The 18,403-nt window shown below is 36.9% G+C and overlaps 1 protein-coding gene across 5 annotated transcripts in view; it reads left to right on the top strand.

The window, feature by feature from the left end:
• Positions 1-3,569: 3,569 nt before the first annotated feature.
• The window catches only part of LOC131438310 (POU domain, class 6, transcription factor 2), a 238,630-nt gene continuing 223,796 nt past the window's right edge, over positions 3,570-18,403 (top strand). The window contains exon 1 of one of the 5 annotated variants that reach the window (XM_058608225.1): positions 3,570-5,009. The gene's annotated coding sequence lies outside the window, so the exon portion shown is untranslated. The remainder of the gene's footprint in view (positions 5,010-18,403) is intronic. The other 4 variants (XM_058608220.1, XM_058608221.1, XM_058608219.1 and 1 more) reach the window with 4 other exon arrangements.

Here is an 18,403-nt window from a genome sequence, read left to right as displayed (position 1 = left end):
TGGAATTTGCCATACTTTCAGCGAGAAGTGAAAGATATTTTAATATGAAGAAGCGAAACAAATCGCAATAAGGTGACAAAACTAATGGCGTTTTCGTTTTTAATTTGCACTACACCGGTGCAGTACTACACTGAGGCATGAATAAACGAACAAAAATGACGAAAACATAAACAGTAACCATTGACTACAATAAACGATTCCATTGCACAGAGCTACACCGAACTTTTGATGAGTGCTACACCAGTGGTATCGGTGCAGCAAAAGTGTAGCACTGGTGTAGTGCAATTGGTAAAAACGAACGGTTTCAGTGCAGCTTTCGCTACACCAGTGTAGTGCAATTTAAAAACGAAAACGACATAAGTGCTCGTATTTTTTCGTGATTCGTAGAATTACATTTATTCCATGGAACTGCTTCGAATGAGTGCTATTGATTTCTGTGTTAGTTACTAAACGGAAGGAGGCGAAAACGTTTTCGTTTTACAGCTCATCTGGAATCGTGTTTTCTTAGGACCAATTAGTACGGCTTGGTGTCGTGATAACACATTATATTTAATATGGTTTAATTCTAATCATTATCGCAATTGTAATAGTTCCAGTTTGAATTTGTTCTGTTAGAAAATTTTTAGGGGTGGTAGCTCATTTTCCATAGAAATAAATATTTTATAACATTCCTCTCATTATTCATCGAAATTACGTGCAGGTTCTAGGAATTTCTATGATCCCATGTCAAAAAGATTAAGTATCTGCGGATGTTTCAAAATGAATCTTAAGAGCAGAGTTATTTTTTTATGGGAGATGCTTTTTGTGCGCTAAAATATTCTATAAAACGTCCAGTTGTAAATTTAACTGTCATTAAACTCATTATTCAAATTTATATTCACGATAAACTCGAGCCGCTTGTCGACTGCGCAGTAGTATACGATACTTCTAGTCGGATTACCATATGGGAAATTCACACATTAAATTTAAAGAACTCTGGTTTTAGTTGAACTGTGCTGGTTTAATAAGTTATAGCTAATTGTGTATCACTACGGTGGCTCACTAAACCTAAGTTTTTTATAAGTCGTTTTGTATGTCACTATAAGCAAATATTGTCTTTGATCGGTAGTATCATGTTCCAGTGTTTAAAATACCGTTTTTTAATTCAATACTATTGTTTGGCCAATTTTTATTTTAGCTGCTATTTTTAAATTTCGCTGTTTTCAACATTTCCAAAATAAAAATGTTTATAAAAATGGGATATACGGTTTATTTTTCAAATTTGATGTTTCGTTTAATTTTCTAATTCTTGAAAAAGTGTTGAATTTTTTTCAGTGTATGTTTTTTGAATAAATTTCCTACATTCTATTGTTGGAACTCCTTTTTGTACAATTACCGTTTTCCGAGTTACAAGGATTTGAAGAAATGAAAGCATTCATTGATACAACCACCCATTAAAAAAAACATTTTTGAGTCTTATTTGTTACTGACCCTGACTGATCATCCTTGGCATCAGGGAGTTAGAAAAGTGAATGTGCTGGTTTTGTTCCAATTTTATGTCACAATGTTCCAATTCCTGATTGTCTGATTGTATACTTTCATTTCGTCTTACGATTTGAACTATTGTTTTGAATCTGTGAAAATTTTACTATAGTTATAGTCAACGATATTCAATGCAATAGTTGTTTTGCTTTGAATGTCAAGACTTTTCGATTTTACTATAGAATATAACCAGAATATCTACATTAGAATGGAATTTATTGAGAAATTACAATAACCAATACGTAATCCGTTCCAAATAAAAATAACATCGAAATCTGAGCAAGTCGATTCGGATCATGATAGAATTTTTTTCTGTAATTGCTTTATCTCAATGTTTTTCTTCTTATTATTCTGAAATGTTCCTTTTAATTCCAAAGAGTGAGACAATATTTCAATGCAATTGTTTTTTTTTGTTTTCATTTCTCTGGATATGCGTTGATGGTAAGGTCAATTCATCCGTGTCCCTTCATTTATGTGACGATTTGTCAGCAATGTTTTCATTGAAACGAGAAAAATTAGATATACCTGGTGTGCCATGCTGGTTGTAAGTAGGGGAAGGTGTTCGGTTGCCGGCAGTGTTCGTTTGCTGCAACCACCGTAACTTTTAACAGAAAGTAGATAGCGTCATTCCGACAAATTCCATGTATGTGTGCCGAATACCGAAGCAAACAGATGCTTGTACTTTTTGCTGCGTTTAAAACAAATTTTAATTGCGTAAAAACCAACAAAAAAGTTTTTTCTGACTTTTTTTTATAGTATCATAAATTGAAGAGAGTCAATCGGAAAGGTGAGTTAATTGAATATTTATGAGGTGAATACGATCTATTTCGTGATCTAATACCAGATGCGATCCAAATTTTCGCAACCAAAGATTTGTTTTGTCATTTTCAAAATGTCTACCGATTTCGGTTACCGGCACTCCATTTTTTCGACAAATCGTGAAAAATTGTCTGTGATATGTAGACTGCTGTCGAGAAAAAGCAAGCCAATGTTTTGGCCAAACATATAGCTGCTCATACAGCAGATGCTCTGGCTAAGAGAAAACGTGGAAGACCGGACCAACTCAACAAACAAAGGCGCCACCATCCAAATCATTGACCAAGAGCGAAGTCACTATCAGACAATGAAAGTCACTATCAGACAATGAAGGATTTTGTCCAGGACGCTTTCAAAAAGAAAAAAATCTGTTTTTTCTTTGAATAACTGCAGTCTTAGTTATTTTTTCCATTTTTAGTGGAATTTCTTGGGGTGCTGGTAACCGAACACCTATTTTGAAATGGCCAAAATGTATCGCTTTACTAAATTGATAACAATTTTTTTCAATCAAATGAATCAATTTAGTTTGTTAATCAGTTGTTAGCTAGGGTGCCGGTAACCGAACATTCTCCCCTACTATGTTTAAAATACTTTATTCATATTAGTTACTTGCTTCAACAAGAATTTCTCGATGTCTAGGATTCCTCGATGTCTAGTAGCGACATACAACGAGTTTCGAAGGATTTATACGACAGCTTTCGTTCAAATAACTGTCGAGTCTTCGTTTGTCATAAAACGGGTGTATCTAGCTAAAGGAATAAATAAATTGGCAACATGGCATTCCTTTTTCTGCAAAGGCGCGCATTTTTGCTTTCTCCCGCTAACACCTAGGCACATAGTAGGCTATGTTCATGATGTGTGTTGTGTGCTCAGGCCTACTACTATTCCACGTTACATATTAGGATCATGGACTAATGCCACCCAGCAAGACACGCTGGACGACGTACATACGTAGAGGGTAGCCCTGGACACTGCCCAGTGCTCAATTGTCCACCCGGCGTTCTATCCTAGCAAAACGTATCGCCTACTTTGACTTGTGCCTATAACCGAAGAACCGTAGAGGATTGGAGAAACGGACGGTGGAGATACGGTGCTAGTGCAAGGAACGAACGGCTTCTGTCGTGTGTTTCCAAGTTAATTTATATAAAAAGCTGACCCCGTCCACCCCGTGCGCCCAACAGCAGCAAAAGGATTGAACATTAAATTGTGCATCTGATTCCAGTATGAATGAGTAAGCAGAGTGCATTAACGCATACACGCGTGTTGGCATGTTGTTGCAATCGGGTTGGATATGCAGGAGAGCGAGTAGCATTTTGCGAGAGCGTGTGCATTATTACAACTACACTCTCGGTATCTGTGCAATTAGGGACATATCAGCAGTAGCAATGAGGGTTACTGCTGTTGGTGTAAGACTCGGACCGAGCTGAACTGAGCAGAGCAGAGCAAAGCGAGTATTTTATTCGCATTTTATTATGTATTATTATTATAAAATGACTAATACAAGAGAAGAGTGTGGAGAGCGGCATATTATTAGCGGTGGTCGCCGCACATACACCGAAAATGACGATGAGATCGAGAATAATCAAGCAGGCGGCGATGGTGGCACGCAAAGACGGTGACCAGGGAGACACATGTGGAGTGTTGTACTGAACGGGGTTTTTTGGAACGTGCTGGAGAAGCATAATAACACTTAGCAGTCAGTTAACGACGCTAGGTCAGCGCTAACGGATGTGTCCTGGTACAGTAAAGCAAGGTTGTATAGAACTCATTTACAGCTTGGTTAATGTGGTAATATAGCAGGACCAGTGGCTGTTGTGTTGTGTGCATCAAGATCAACGTCGCCGTCGTCAGGCGAGTTTGTATATTGAAAGTGCATGCAAGGATATCGCAGGACGAGGTTTACACAATCGAGTGAACGTGTGACCACCCATAATCATATGTGCGGTGGCGCACCTACTGGCCATTCGACCGAGGTGTTAGTCTTTGGCCAATCGTACGACGGGAACTGGTGCAACTTATTATTACTGTTTGAGCAGTCGCCGAATTCGTGCACAACGGCGGAGACGACAGAAAGACAACACTGCCATCGGAGAAGCCGTGTGTCGTTAATTACCGATAATGAGATAAAAGCGCGGGGCGTGCGGGTTTCAAGTTCTCTGGTACATACCGATGACAAATGGTTGTTCCCGAACAATGTCATGTTTGTGTAGAATGTGAATTTATGGTGCATCCGGACGTGATTCGATTCGTTAATGAGTGCTGATTTTTGGAAGGTGCGCTATTCGGGAAAAGAGCGTTGGTCGTAGCATGGTGTGACCGTTGTTTAGCGGTGAAAGTTTTTTTTCAGCATGAGAACCTACTGAAAATCTAGTGAATTGTCGTGATAGTGACAGCACACAAGACGACGCGATACTACGAGGAACACCACTCCCTGTCCCAGTCCGAGTCGCAGTGATAAACAAAATTCATGATTTTGTGATTAGACGGAATAGTGAATGTTTTGAGTTCAACTGAAAACCAAACCAAGCACAGTTAGAGTAATCGTTGCAGCACAGACATAGTGTTCATTGGTTATTAACTAGGGGACAAGTGAAGTAATGCAAATTTAACAAAAAAAAAAGTTTTGCTCCAGCTCAGTGTCACTTGAGTCGAATTCTTGAACGTGAGACAAGGTGAGTTATGCTGAAAGGTGATATCGTACAACGATGGAAAGTGATGATAAACACATAATAAAACCAACTTTTTTTAAAAAAATTTTATATTTACATTAGTGACAAATAACAACCAATTAGTAATATGGAAACCATGTTCATTGATGACGAAGGCAGAAAATTCTGGCTACGCATTCAAGAATCGAATACGTTAGCTCTATTAACGCATGTGATTGCACAAATAGTTCTCGGTAACTGTTTGCCGACGGGTATCATACGGAGGGCACCGGTTGAATCGCTGGCACCGTCAACATACGGGGTTATATATCAACACAAATTTTTGACGTTTTGCATAATAAATATGTATTCACTGGCGCTCACGTGCTTTTGCACAGTCGTCAGCTGGGAGGAGGCGAAGGTACGAGAGTTGTTTGGAGCCTTTTTCTACATACCACGCGGCTTGGTGTTCGCTACGTTCCACACCAGTCAGACGGACCTGGGACACGGAGAGCGAGCGAGCAAACGAGTAAACGAATGAGCATGATGATGATGACGATGGTGACTACGACCACGAAGACCGACGACGGTGAAAGAAGAGCGAACGCGAAAAGAAACACAAATGCACGGGCACTGATAGACGGGCGGACGGACGGACTGACAGACGAAGTATATAAAACATCAAAATTTCGCGTGCTTATATGTTTTGTCACTCAGGAACGACTGATAAGTCCGTCGAAGGGAAGATTGTTCTCTAGCTTTTTTTGAAAATTGCTCCGGTTATCCAGAAGAAGCTGATCGAAGAAAATGTACAAACTAACCATTTTCAGGTGTGAAATATCAATGGTGAAGTAAATTTTTGTGAATATAAAGATAATGATTGATTTTTTGTGCAGTTTACCGTCGGAGTTTTGTGCAACCAATCGATAGTTTGGTTGACTTTCTTCCGTTGGTATTCTATGTCATTTATACTCCACTATTTTCGTTTGATGACATCAAAATCTTGTTCGTTTTGTGTATAAAATTGATATTTGTGAGTTATTCAACGAATAACAACGAAATCCCGAAATCATTGAACGAATGGATCTTCAATTATTTATGCTTTTGAGTTTCCGATTGCAGGAGTAACTTATTAAAAAATGGAACTTCTTTCCATGACAATTTTCTACACTTGAAGCTTTGTTTTTTCATTCTAAGTTTGAAATCTTAACGGGTTTATCACTTTGCTTTTTGTTATGAATATTTTTGTTCGTGCCTTTTCATCACTCATTACAGTAGGTTAGCATAACTCTTGATGAATTCCAACAACTGAAGGATCTTTTGCACACAAAAATCCTATTACAGCGTAAACTTCACAGCTGGCGGTGGCAACGATTGTCGCGGACATTATTTGCTCTACGCACAGATAGGCAAATGATTACTGAACCAAACAATACCTGAAATAGGTGTACGAGTATTGCACAAGCTGAGCATCTGTCGATCAATTAAATTTTTGATTTGAGATAATTTTTGAGATAAGGGAAAGTATGGAATTACGAGATATGGGGCATTTCGAACCATTAAAGCTAATCGGTCACTATTCGACATCGATTCATGCGAAACTCCTGCCATCGTATTTGTCCTGTTTTATCTTATTTTTTCATTAGCTGTTGATCCGATCAGACGGTTTTTGAGGTTCCAAGTTTTTTTGTGTTTTAATAACTACATTGGTTTTCCAACATAGTTGCGTAACACAAAGTAAACGAAATATCGTTAAAATCATTGTGTATGAATCATATATACACATTAAAAAATTGTTTGCATGATATTTGGTTCTCTTGCTCGTGAACGGTTATTTTGTAGAACTTAACTTGTGAGGAATGTTGACCCACTACATATTTTCATGTTTCTAAATATGTTTTGTATGCTCCTGAATGATTTTGCATGCGAAAATACAATCAATTATCAACAAAAAATAGATAGTGTGTAAGTTTTAAGCTTTTTCAAATGTTTTCGTTGGTATTTTATCGTCAATGTCTCGTTACGTTTAAAAAGATGATATATCGGAAAACTGCGGCTCCGTATTGAACATAGACTGATTAAAAATTACACTTCCGATGGATTTCACCATATAAACATCGAGCTTTGTTTCAAAGGACTCTTTTATAATATTCACGGTGTGTATCGTCCTCCTAGCTTTGATTTTAATGACTTTCCGTTTACCTACAAAACTTGATGTGTTCAATCCAACCGAGGCATATATTCCTATAAATCTCATTCATAACAACATTGTGACAAGATATAAGGCTCTGCTAGAATCCTATGACTTTTCGTGTACAAATTGTTCTACTACAAGACCAATAGCGAAAATATACTTGACCATATTATTTGCAAACTTGACGACGTTAATCGGATTCGCAACGACACAATGTTTAATGATCTTAGTGGCCACTCTCAAATCTTAACAACTTTCAAAATACTAGTGACGTTAGCGAAAAAGATCATAAACTATCGTCAGTTAAATCATGGTTTTTCTAATTTTTTTAGTAGTATTGATGTCATTGAGGACGCTGAAAACAGTCGCCGGGAAAGGTAATCATTGCCCGTGGATGACCTTTGATTTATGGACACTAGTGAAAAACTACAAGGATCAGCCCCATGGGGTTGTTCGAGCCGTTGATGTGGAACAAGGCAACCAAAATTTCCAATGATTGACATTTTCAATTAATCGTCACACTTTTGAATCCGCAAATGCACAAGAGTCTGCTTAGATTGATCATTATTAGGAATCAACACCGAACACGCGAACCCAAACTATAGACTATATTTATCGTGATTTGTATTTGTTTCGTAGCCGACGAAATTACATCAATAGCCCAAATGTATACAATTAAATGTTTGTACATGCTTGCGATATGGATATCGATATTTAAGCTTCTCTTCACCAAGCTTGTGTTCAAGTTTTGTATGCAAGCAGTTATTTTTATAGCGTTTCTCTACCATTACTACCATTTTGCGATTTCGGTTGAAGCGATAAAATATTTCTCATCATCAATCGAGTTCATGTTATATAAATTAGAAATTAGTCTTATTCACTCAAAATTTACCCTGGGGTAGTTGTCAATTTCTCAGGCGAAACGACATAACATGGGATTTCATCCAATCTTGCATGACACAAGATCAGAGCATACCAATAAAAGCTTCAAATCGTTTATGGCACTTTTTATCTTGCTGTGTAGCAACAACCTACCTCTAGCAAGCTACGCATAAGACTTAAACGTTAGCTATAATTTCGCTTCTATTTGTAGATTCGCGTGCTTCCAACAGCTTTGCTTTTGCTTCGATTGACCAATCAGAGCGCTGATTTCCCTTTGATATATCGCTTACTCCTTCAAAACCGTCGACTATGGCAGGGAAATCCGGTATGCCGGAGATTTTTTGCAGCGAAAATAGGACACTGCTAGCTATTAATCAACATTTCAATGATATAAAACTAAAAATACATGGCTATGAACATTCAAATCAATACATAGAAATATTTCCAATCAAATGGTGACATGATATTAATAATTGATACAAAATTGACTGAGCTGTAATTGTTCAAAACCTGACCACATTTCTACGTGTATTTTTCTTGAGTTTCTAGTTTGCACCGCTATATAGAAAACAAAAATGTATTCCACATTAAAAAAAGCAATTACCTTGAACGTGTTAAGGCAAGCCCCCACGATCAGCATCTCAAACCAATGCTATCACATATCTCTAAAAAGTCCGATTCCATGAAGAAGGCGAATAAAAAAAAGTATTACGAAAACCTTCTCACTGACATCTCATTCGAAATTTTGGACAAATCTTAAATCTACTTTCGGACTAACAAAAGAAAAGGATTAGATACACTTGTTCAATAGGGGCATAAAATTAATGACAACAAGGAAGTTTGTGATATTTTCAACAAATTCTTTTCAAATATCGGTAACGACTTAGCTAAAGCTATTCCTGTAAACTGATCTTTTTGTCCCATAAGTAATGTTCGTCGTGTTTGTGATTCTATTTTTTTACGTCCTTCATCTATAAATGAAGTGATACTGTTAATACAAGGTTTGGATAATAAGAAGAGTAATGGCTCTGATAACGTATCTATCAGTGTACTACAACATAATTCATATGCATTCGCTAAAATACTCTCTCAGTGCTTTAACGTAATTATTCAGACCGGTTACTACCCTGATTGCCTCAAGGTGGGTAAAGTCATTCCTGTGTTCAAATCGGGTGACCGTTGTGATTGTAATAGTTACCGTCCTATATCTACATTGTCCGTATTTAACAAAATATTTGAAAAACTTCTAGTCACTAGACTTATCGATTACTTATTCCTAAGTAAGCATAATATCCTCTTTAAATTCCAATATGGCTTCAGACAAGGTTCTAGCACACAAACCGCTATAACTGAATTAGTTGACGAAATTATAGACGAGATCGATAGTAAAAATATAGTTGGTGCATTATTTTTAGACCTTAAAAAAGCTTTTGACACATTAGATCATAGTATACTTTTGGACAAACTCGATTGCTATGGTATCAGGGGCATTGCTAATTCAATTATCCGTAGTTACTTGACTAATAGAAAACAATTTGTATCCATCGAAAGTGACAGCAGCAACCTTGCTCCAAAAAACATTGGTGTTCCACAAGGAAGTAATATTGAACCACTATTGTTTCTTTTATATATTAATGACATAGGTAATTTACAGCTTAAAGGAACTCCACGACTATTCGCCGACGACACAGCTCTGTTCTATCCTGACATTGACATCAATGCTATTATTAACTGCATGGAAAGTGATTTAAGAATTCTTGATTAATATTTTAATGCGAACTTATTATCATTAAATGCCACAAAGACTAAGTATATGATTTTCCGTTCAATAGGGAAAACCATACCAACGCATAATCATCCACAGCTCAGACACAATATTATTGAAAAAGTTGACTATTTCAAGTATCTGGGCATATATTTCGACCCCACATTAACCTGGGCTCACCACATAAAGTTTATTGCCAAACATGTGGCGTCGAACTGCGGTATTTTATGGAGAGTCAAATGGCTCTGTTAAATTTTTATTTTGCCTACATCCATTCACAGCTCAACTACTTGGTATCGGTCTTGGGGCGAGCCGCTAGTTCTTATCTGAAGAAACTCCAAACTCTACAAAACAGATGCTTAAAAATCATTTTGAATAAACCCTTACTATTCTCGAGCCTATTGTAATACTCTGACATAAACCATAATGTTTTGTCAATAACATATTTATGTGATGTCCAAACGTTGCTATTCATCCATGATAATCTGCATAACTCCACAGTTCACCATAACCTACAATCCCCAACTATATTCCATTCTCGAACAACACGCCGTAGTAAGAATTTGCTTCGTGTTCGAGCAGTTACAAGCCTTGGTCAAAGACGGATCCTTTTTGTTGGTCCAACTAAATATAATGCACTTCCACCTGATATACAAGGAATAAATAATCGTGTCACATTTGCGGCTAGACTAAATTTACATTTTAAGCACAGACTGAACGAAATATTTAGCTAATGTAGTTTTTTGTTTTATAATGTATTTATCGTCAACAGTATTTCATATTAATAAAACATTTCCTAATATATTTGTACTTTCTTTCCAATATAGCGTAGTAATTAAATTGTGGATCCCTTAAAAGAAAATCTTTTCCACTGGGACACCACTTTATGTTAATAATAAATTGCACGTCAAAGCTTGAATAAATCTCAGCGGATTTTGTATCAAAATTAAATTTGTATTTCTAGTATTATTATTGCCAGTGTATATTTGTTTCTTGTTTTCCGCTGGCGCGCACGTGTGTGTATGTGTGTGTGTGTGTGTGTGTGTGTGTGTGTGTGTGTGTGTGTGTGTGTGTGTGTGTGTGTGTGTGTGTGTGTGTGTGTGTGTGTGTGTGTGTGTGTGTGTGTGTGTGTGTGTGTGTGTGTGTGTGTGTGTGTGTGTGTGTGTGTGTGTGTGTGTGTGTGTGTGTGTGTGTGTGTGTGTGTGTGTGTGAGACAAATAATGTCACTCAATTTTCTCAGAGATGGCTGAACCGATTTTCACTAACTTAGATTCAAATGAAAGGTCTTATTGCCTCATACAATTTTCCTGAGTTTCATTTGAATCCGACTTCTTGTTCCGGAATTACAAGGAAATATGTGCAAATTTATTAAAAAATGCGCATGCAATTTTCTCGGAATTTTCTCAACCAATTTTTACAAACAAAGAAGCAAATAAAAGGTCTCAAAATTCTTTAAAAAATACTTCTGGTTCCGGTATTACAGTGCGATTAGTGAAAATTTTTAATTTCATGAGTATTTTATCACAAGCGATGGCGAAACGAAGGGCACATTTATATAAAACTTATTGCTAAACTCATCTAGTTGGCAGATCTTGTTAGTTAGTGGATATATACAACTACTTTGGGACTACTAGTCCCCGGTTTCCGATTCCGAAAGCACCGAAGGAACTCAATTCGATTTCTCAGCAACGGTTAAGCCGATTTCCACGAATCATGATTCAAATTGAAGCTCTTATTGTCTTTAAACATGCTGTGCAATTTCATCCTGATCCGACTTCCGGTTCCGAAATTATAGGGAGATGAGTGTCAAAACATTCAAATCGTCATGACGATGCAAAACTAGTACGCGACGGTATGTGCGGCTTTGCTTCGTTCGCAGCATGCTTTGTTCAATTTCGTATAGCGTGCAGGGTTGCCACATTAAAGTTTATATTTTTCAGGTGAAAAAAATGTAAATTTTTCTTCAATTTGTACTTACTTGTTAGTGTTATAATGATGCTTTTCTATAAAAGTACATGTATTGCCTTTCTTACGAGGTCTGTTCAAAAAGTACCCGGAATTCTCATTTTTCTAAAAAAATATTCATTTATTCGTCTACATCTATATGGTCCCCTTCAAAGTAATCCCCTCTAGATATAATACACTAATGCAAGCGTTTTTTCCAGTCTTCGAAACACCCCTGATAGTCACTTTTTGTAATGCTTTGTAGCACTCTCAACGATTCAGCCTTTATCTCTTCAATCGATGAAAAACGCTGTCCTTTCATGGGTCTCTTCAACTTTGGGAACAGGAAAAAATCACACGGAGCGATATCTGGTGAATAAGGAGGTTGCGGCATGATTAAAGTCTTGTTTTTAGCCAAAAAAGCGTTTGTTTTTATGATCAAAATTCAGCAGTTTTGGAACGAATTTTGCTGCCACTCGTTTCATGCCCAAAACATTTGAAAAAATATGATGGCATGAGCCAACTGATATGCCAACTTCATCAGCAACTTCTCTAATAGTGATTCGGCGATCATCCATAATCATTTTTTCCACTTTTCCCACATTTTCATCGATTATTGACGTGCTGGGTCGACCGGAGCGTTCGTCGTCTTCAACGTCTTCGCGGCCATCTTGGAAACGCTTATACCACTCGTAAACACTTGTTTTTTTTCATAGCAGACTCACCGTAGGCTCTCTGTAACATTTCGCACACTTGGTTACACTTTATTTCATTTTTCACGCAAAATTTAATACAAATTCTTTGACTCTTCAATTCCTCCATTGTTTAAACTAACAAAAATCGCCGAGCTTAAAAAAACACGTCTACACCAGCCGCTACAAGACAGAATTTAAACAATGAATACAGCTGAAAATTTCACCAAACATTAGGGACATATGTACCAACACAATAAAAAAAAATTTTGACCACCGGACTCTCCAGACGCGCGCAATTAAAAAATTCCGGGAACTTTTTGAACAGACCTCGTATATAGAACGTTTATGCAATCTCTTAAAAAATTGAGTAGAATTTTCCCAAAAGGCTAAGTTTTCTATATCATTCGACACAGTTCATCAAGCTCAGCAATGTATGTGTTTGTGCGTGTGTGTGTGAGTATGTGTCAAATAATATCATTCATAAAATGAAAAATGTCATAGTCCCAAAGGTTGCTATTAAATTTTATCATGCTTCCATATGGTAAAGTGTGTTTAAAATTGCACACCGTGATTTAGAGTGACGATGCAAGAAAAGGTAAAATTCTTCTAGATTTGACTCAAAACTGATTCAATTTGTATATATTAGTTACGTACTGAACGAACCGACTTCGGCTATTCTGGTTCCAAGTAATGGAAATAGTGGTCAAAAACTCTAGAACGAGATTCACTCAATTTTCTCAGAGATGATTTGATCGATTCCCACAAACTTAGGCTCAAGTAAAAGTTCCTATAGTCTCATAGGTTGCTGTTTAATTTCATCCGGGTCCGACTTCCGATCTAGATCTATTAAGCGACATGTGTTTAATCATTTAGTGCGACGATGCAAAATGAATTAAAATTCTTAATAACTTGACATAACTGTTTACAACTTGAAAAGGTTATGTTAGTTTATACCCAAAGAAAGTTTCTTATTTTACTCAAGATAGAAAACAAAATTTCTTGACAGAGTCTTGCAGTGAAATTTTTGGAAAAATAAGTAATATGAGAAAGGCATCATTACACCACTAGGTGGATTGAGGCAGGTTTTTTGCTTATGATCCATTCACTGATTTGAAGGGACATCATGATATTCTATTCAAATGAGATTTAAAATCATCAATTTTGCGGCATCAATAAATTTTGTGGCATTAATCAAAAAGTTATTGTACTGATTACAAAATGCTGGAATATATTTATTTACTACAAATATTTACTCATCTAAATTAAAAACTAATGAATTATGATTTGTTTTATTCTATTTCGTTTCCCATTCCGAACGCCCGAACCTTCCTTTTCGCTCCACCCAATTTCGCAGAACCGATTGTTATTTACTCTAATTTTCTCCAATTTCAGCTTCATTTTGATAGTTTTGGGATGTTTGCGATGTTCCGTTTGAATAATTGCCCAGAATTTTCCAATTGGGCGGTTCGGTTCCGGTGAATGTGGTCCTACGACCTAAAATGGATTCCGTTGGCTCTGTACCACACCAACACACTTCGATTGTAGTGGCAGTATGTTAGACTAGACCAAAACAGTGTTAAACCTTTGTGAAATATTTGACATGAGACGCTTCCTCAAAAACCTTTTTCGTGTAAATCGCACCGTTGATTGTTCCGGGAGTAATAAAAAGATTGTGTTTTTTTCACCACGCCCGCAAATCGATTAGCAGATCAGGAACTTATTTGCAAATTTCGATAATTTCGTCTTTCAAACATCCTCCGGAATATCAAACTTGGACTTTACAACGGAATGCACTTACCCAGCAATGTGAAACTACGATTATTTTGTATTTCAATGGGTTAAAAACTGTTTATCATCTTATGATTTTCTTTAGAAAGTATCCGAAGTCTATGGATTTAACTCTTCGATAATCGAAAATTCGAAAAGCTTCCCACCTGAAAGTTTACTGTTATACTGCTTGATTTGTAGTAACAATTTCAAAACAACCAAAGTTTTGAATCCGAATATTTAATTGATAATTACATTCCATAAAAGGAGAATTTATGAAATTCCACTACATTCCATCATTGCGACCATATCCCGACGGCAAACGGCACTCATGTGAATGCCGCTCAGATTTCTCTTGTGTTTTTCTAAGCAAATAGTAATAACCGCTAGCAATAATAACCCAAAACGATGCATTCAGGTATCCCCCGTCCTGCAGCATTGAATGGAAACGGCTGGGTGGAGTCTCGTGGACTCTCGTGTTTTTACGCAAAGGTTTAAAAATAAACCATTTTGGCGCCACCAAGTGCTAATAGTGGATTGCGACGGTCGTTCTGACGTTTCACAATATTATCGCCTATAAATCTCGGTGTTTTTGTCTAAAACGCGCGCCCTCGGTCGGTGCTGTGTGAGAATGTTTGCTCCAAGCGGGTGGGTGTAAGGTGGCATCACGTGACAATATCGGGTGTAAATAGCATTTGTTACATGTGCAATGTGAATTCCAGGCTGCTCCGGCTTGCTGCCAAAAGATCATTCTAGGCGTACCAATAAGAATGGAAGCATGGTACACGTTTCTGAAAGGATAACACCGATGTATGGCGGCTTGGGCTCATTATGAATCAGTCTTATTGTGTAGTGTAAGCTACATTTGAAATTATGTTTCCGCGGACGAATTCAATGCCATAACGTGTTTAATGGTTTATTCTGTGCGATTTGTCGGTTGATACTAACAAAGTAGGCTGTAAATGTTGGTCTTTCCTCGGGCTAACGGCTCGCAAAATGACGTTTTGCCACTTATTTTGCAAACATGTAGGAACGAAGATGAATTTCAATTCATAAAACTGTAATTTTTAGTCAACCTTTCAAACCATAGCATAATTTATTGAGGTACGTATTCAAAACCGAGCTACAATGGCTGCCAATTCAAACCTTCAATAAATGAAATTGTTGTTATCATCGATTATCACACGGTTGGTGTTTGCACTCTTGAAATTTAGAAGCTGCTTTCTTGCATTGTTGTGATTTCTCTAGTTAAATATACCGTTCGTTGTTTCATTAACTTCCAACTGAATCATTTGAAGAATCTGTGTAAGTAGATTTTAATGTAGCTTCGGTATACTCACACTACATTTCCGCTAAATCATTTATTGCAGCAGATAAAAACATCAAAAAGCTTTCAAAGGATTGTGGTACGAACACGGAAGAACGATATGAGCCGTTTATTAAGATGATCATTTTACCAGAATTAGTACCGAAAAATGTAAGAGTTTTGGACAACTGTTCTAAGGTTTTTTGCCGAAGGTATGGCCTTTAGTTCATGCAGCGAATTCTCTTTTATGGTTTCTATGGTCTCAAAACGCGTTCCCTGCAATGGCAATTTGAGTCTGGGGAAGAGGAAAAAGTCACACGGGACCATATCTGGAGAGTACGGTGCTTGGTTGATGATATTGGTTGAGTTCTTGGCCAAAAACTGCGACACAACCAACGCATTATCGTGGTGGTGGTCCAGCGGAGAAGCGTCGCGTTTCAAACCCAAAACATCAGTTAAAATGTGTTCGGCTGATCCATAAGAGATGCCCAGCAACACAGCAATCTCTCTAATCGGTACAGAACGATTTTGCAACACGATTTGCTTCGCCGATTCAATGTTTTCTTCAGTAACAGATGTTGTTGGGCGGCCAGGGATCTCATCATGATCCAAGCTCGTACGACCACCTTTGAAGCGTTTATACCACTCGTATGCCTGTGTTTTTCCTAGACACGATTCACCAAAGGCCTTTTCTAACATTTTCAACGTTTCGGAACACTTAAATCCATTTGCAACACAAAATTTGATGCACGCACGTTGTTCTAAATTTTCATCCATTATAAAAATCGCCACACGAAAATTTCTCAACTTCTTTGTATAGACGCCAAACAAAAACTAATCGTACGATATGCGTCAAAATTTGACAGAATGTGTATAAAAGTGTTGCCAACGTTGAGAGAATAAAAGTTTACCGATTGGACAAGAGCGGGAATTTCCGGTTCTTTTTTGATCATATGGTATGCAATTCAGTAATAGGAGTGATTGTATAACTTTTATTATTAAATGTATAACTTTTCTTATGTGATCTTAATGTCGTTACCATGTTACAAGTTTCAGCTAAAAAAATTGATAACCGAAAAGAAAAAAAGTAAAACATACACTGAGATTGTATTTACTGATGTACTAGCACTTCTATTGAATAAAAGTAGAACCCTTGTGGAATAGATTCTCTTGGACGGAATCGATCACCAATTACTGATTTCTCATAAAGAAAGGCTATGCAATCACTGTGAAAACCATTTTTTAACCGAAGCCCGTCTGTGTGTGTATGTATGTGTGCATGTAATAAAAATGTGCACTCGATTTTCTTAGAGATGGCTGAACCGATTTTTACAAACTTGGATTCAAATGAAAGGTCTCTTGGTCCCATAGGTTGCTATTGAATTTAACCAGGATCGGAATTCCGTTTCGGGAGAACGGGGTAAAATGTGCAAAAAATGAAGAAAAAGTGCAATGGATTTTCTCAGACACCGCGCAACCGATTCTCTTCAATTAAAATTAAAGGCCTTATAGTCCCATAGGTTGCTTTTGAATTTCATTTGGGTCTGAATTTTGGTTCCGGAGTTATAGGGTAATATGGGAAAATCAGGTATAAAATATGTCTCAAAAACTACTGTGAAATTTTATCCGGATCTGACTCCCGGGTCAATAACAATAACAGGGCGATGAGTGTCAAAGCTTTCAAACAGCCATATAAAATGACGATACAAAACCAGTATGCACCAGCACGGAAGAAGAAAACACAACTCGTCTTTACAAACAATGCACACAGCGGGCTTTGTTTAATTTCGAACACGATTTAAAGAAAATGAAAACCTACATCTAAGCTTTCTTACTCACTTTCCTCGGATAGAGCGTATTTAGGTTCAAATCAAAGATCTTATGATTCCATACAAAGCTTTAGAATTTCACCCGTATACACCCTCCGTTCCGGAATTACAAAAAAGCAAAAGAAGGAAACTATCTTTTCAATTAGGTTAAAAACTGTTCTAATTTGTTGATCATATTTGTTGCTGGTGATACGAGCCAACCTCAGCTATTCCGGCCCTCGAAATTAGGTTTCGGAAGTCTTGGAAATAGTAGTCAAAACTGCAAAAACGATCTACCATACTTTTCTTCTAGATGAACAAATCGATTTTCACAAACTTATATATTCAAAGGAAGAGGCTTACGATTTCATACAGAATCTCTGAATTCGCTGTGGATAATACTTCCAGTTTTGGAACTATAGGGTGTTTTCATTCGTAGATTTTTCTAGATTACGTTCGAACTAACTTTCCTGTTTCTATTCAATTTACAGTTGTTTTTAGAACATCATAGTAATATTTATTATGGTATGAGTAATATAGGAAAAACATCATTGCACCACTAGGTGCATTAAAATAAGTTTTTATTAATGTGTTTATTATCATTATAACTATTATTAATCACAGCACTTGCTGCTTCTATTGATGATATTACTCCACCTTCACGGTATTTCTGAATGAAGGTAGAAAACATCACCACTATTGAACCACTTATCAACAGAGCATCAAATTACTAGAGAAATAGAACATTATTTTGTATTTCAACCATCCTACGCGCACTGAACATCTTCAGTAAAGTTCAGTTTTTGTTCATCGGCGAATTTATTCATCATGTACTTTGCAAAGTGTTGACGGTTATGGAAATTCATTTCTCAAAATCTGTTCTGTTCCAGGATAATACCATAGATATTCAATCTGTGAACATTTTTATTAAATATCCTTGAGGAGAATGTTCGGTAGTGAACTTTTCATAACTAATTTTTTGCCATGTGTGATCATTTTCAACATTTTTTCAGTAAGTTTTTTGATCGATGATATCTTTGTCTGAAACCACTTGCGA

Source organism: Malaya genurostris, chromosome 3, assembly GCF_030247185.1.
Source record: "Malaya genurostris strain Urasoe2022 chromosome 3, Malgen_1.1, whole genome shotgun sequence".
Classification (NCBI taxonomy): domain Eukaryota; kingdom Metazoa; phylum Arthropoda; class Insecta; order Diptera; family Culicidae; genus Malaya; species Malaya genurostris.
The sequence above is the reverse complement of the archived record's forward strand: the minus strand, read 5'-3'. Positions and strand labels throughout refer to the sequence as shown.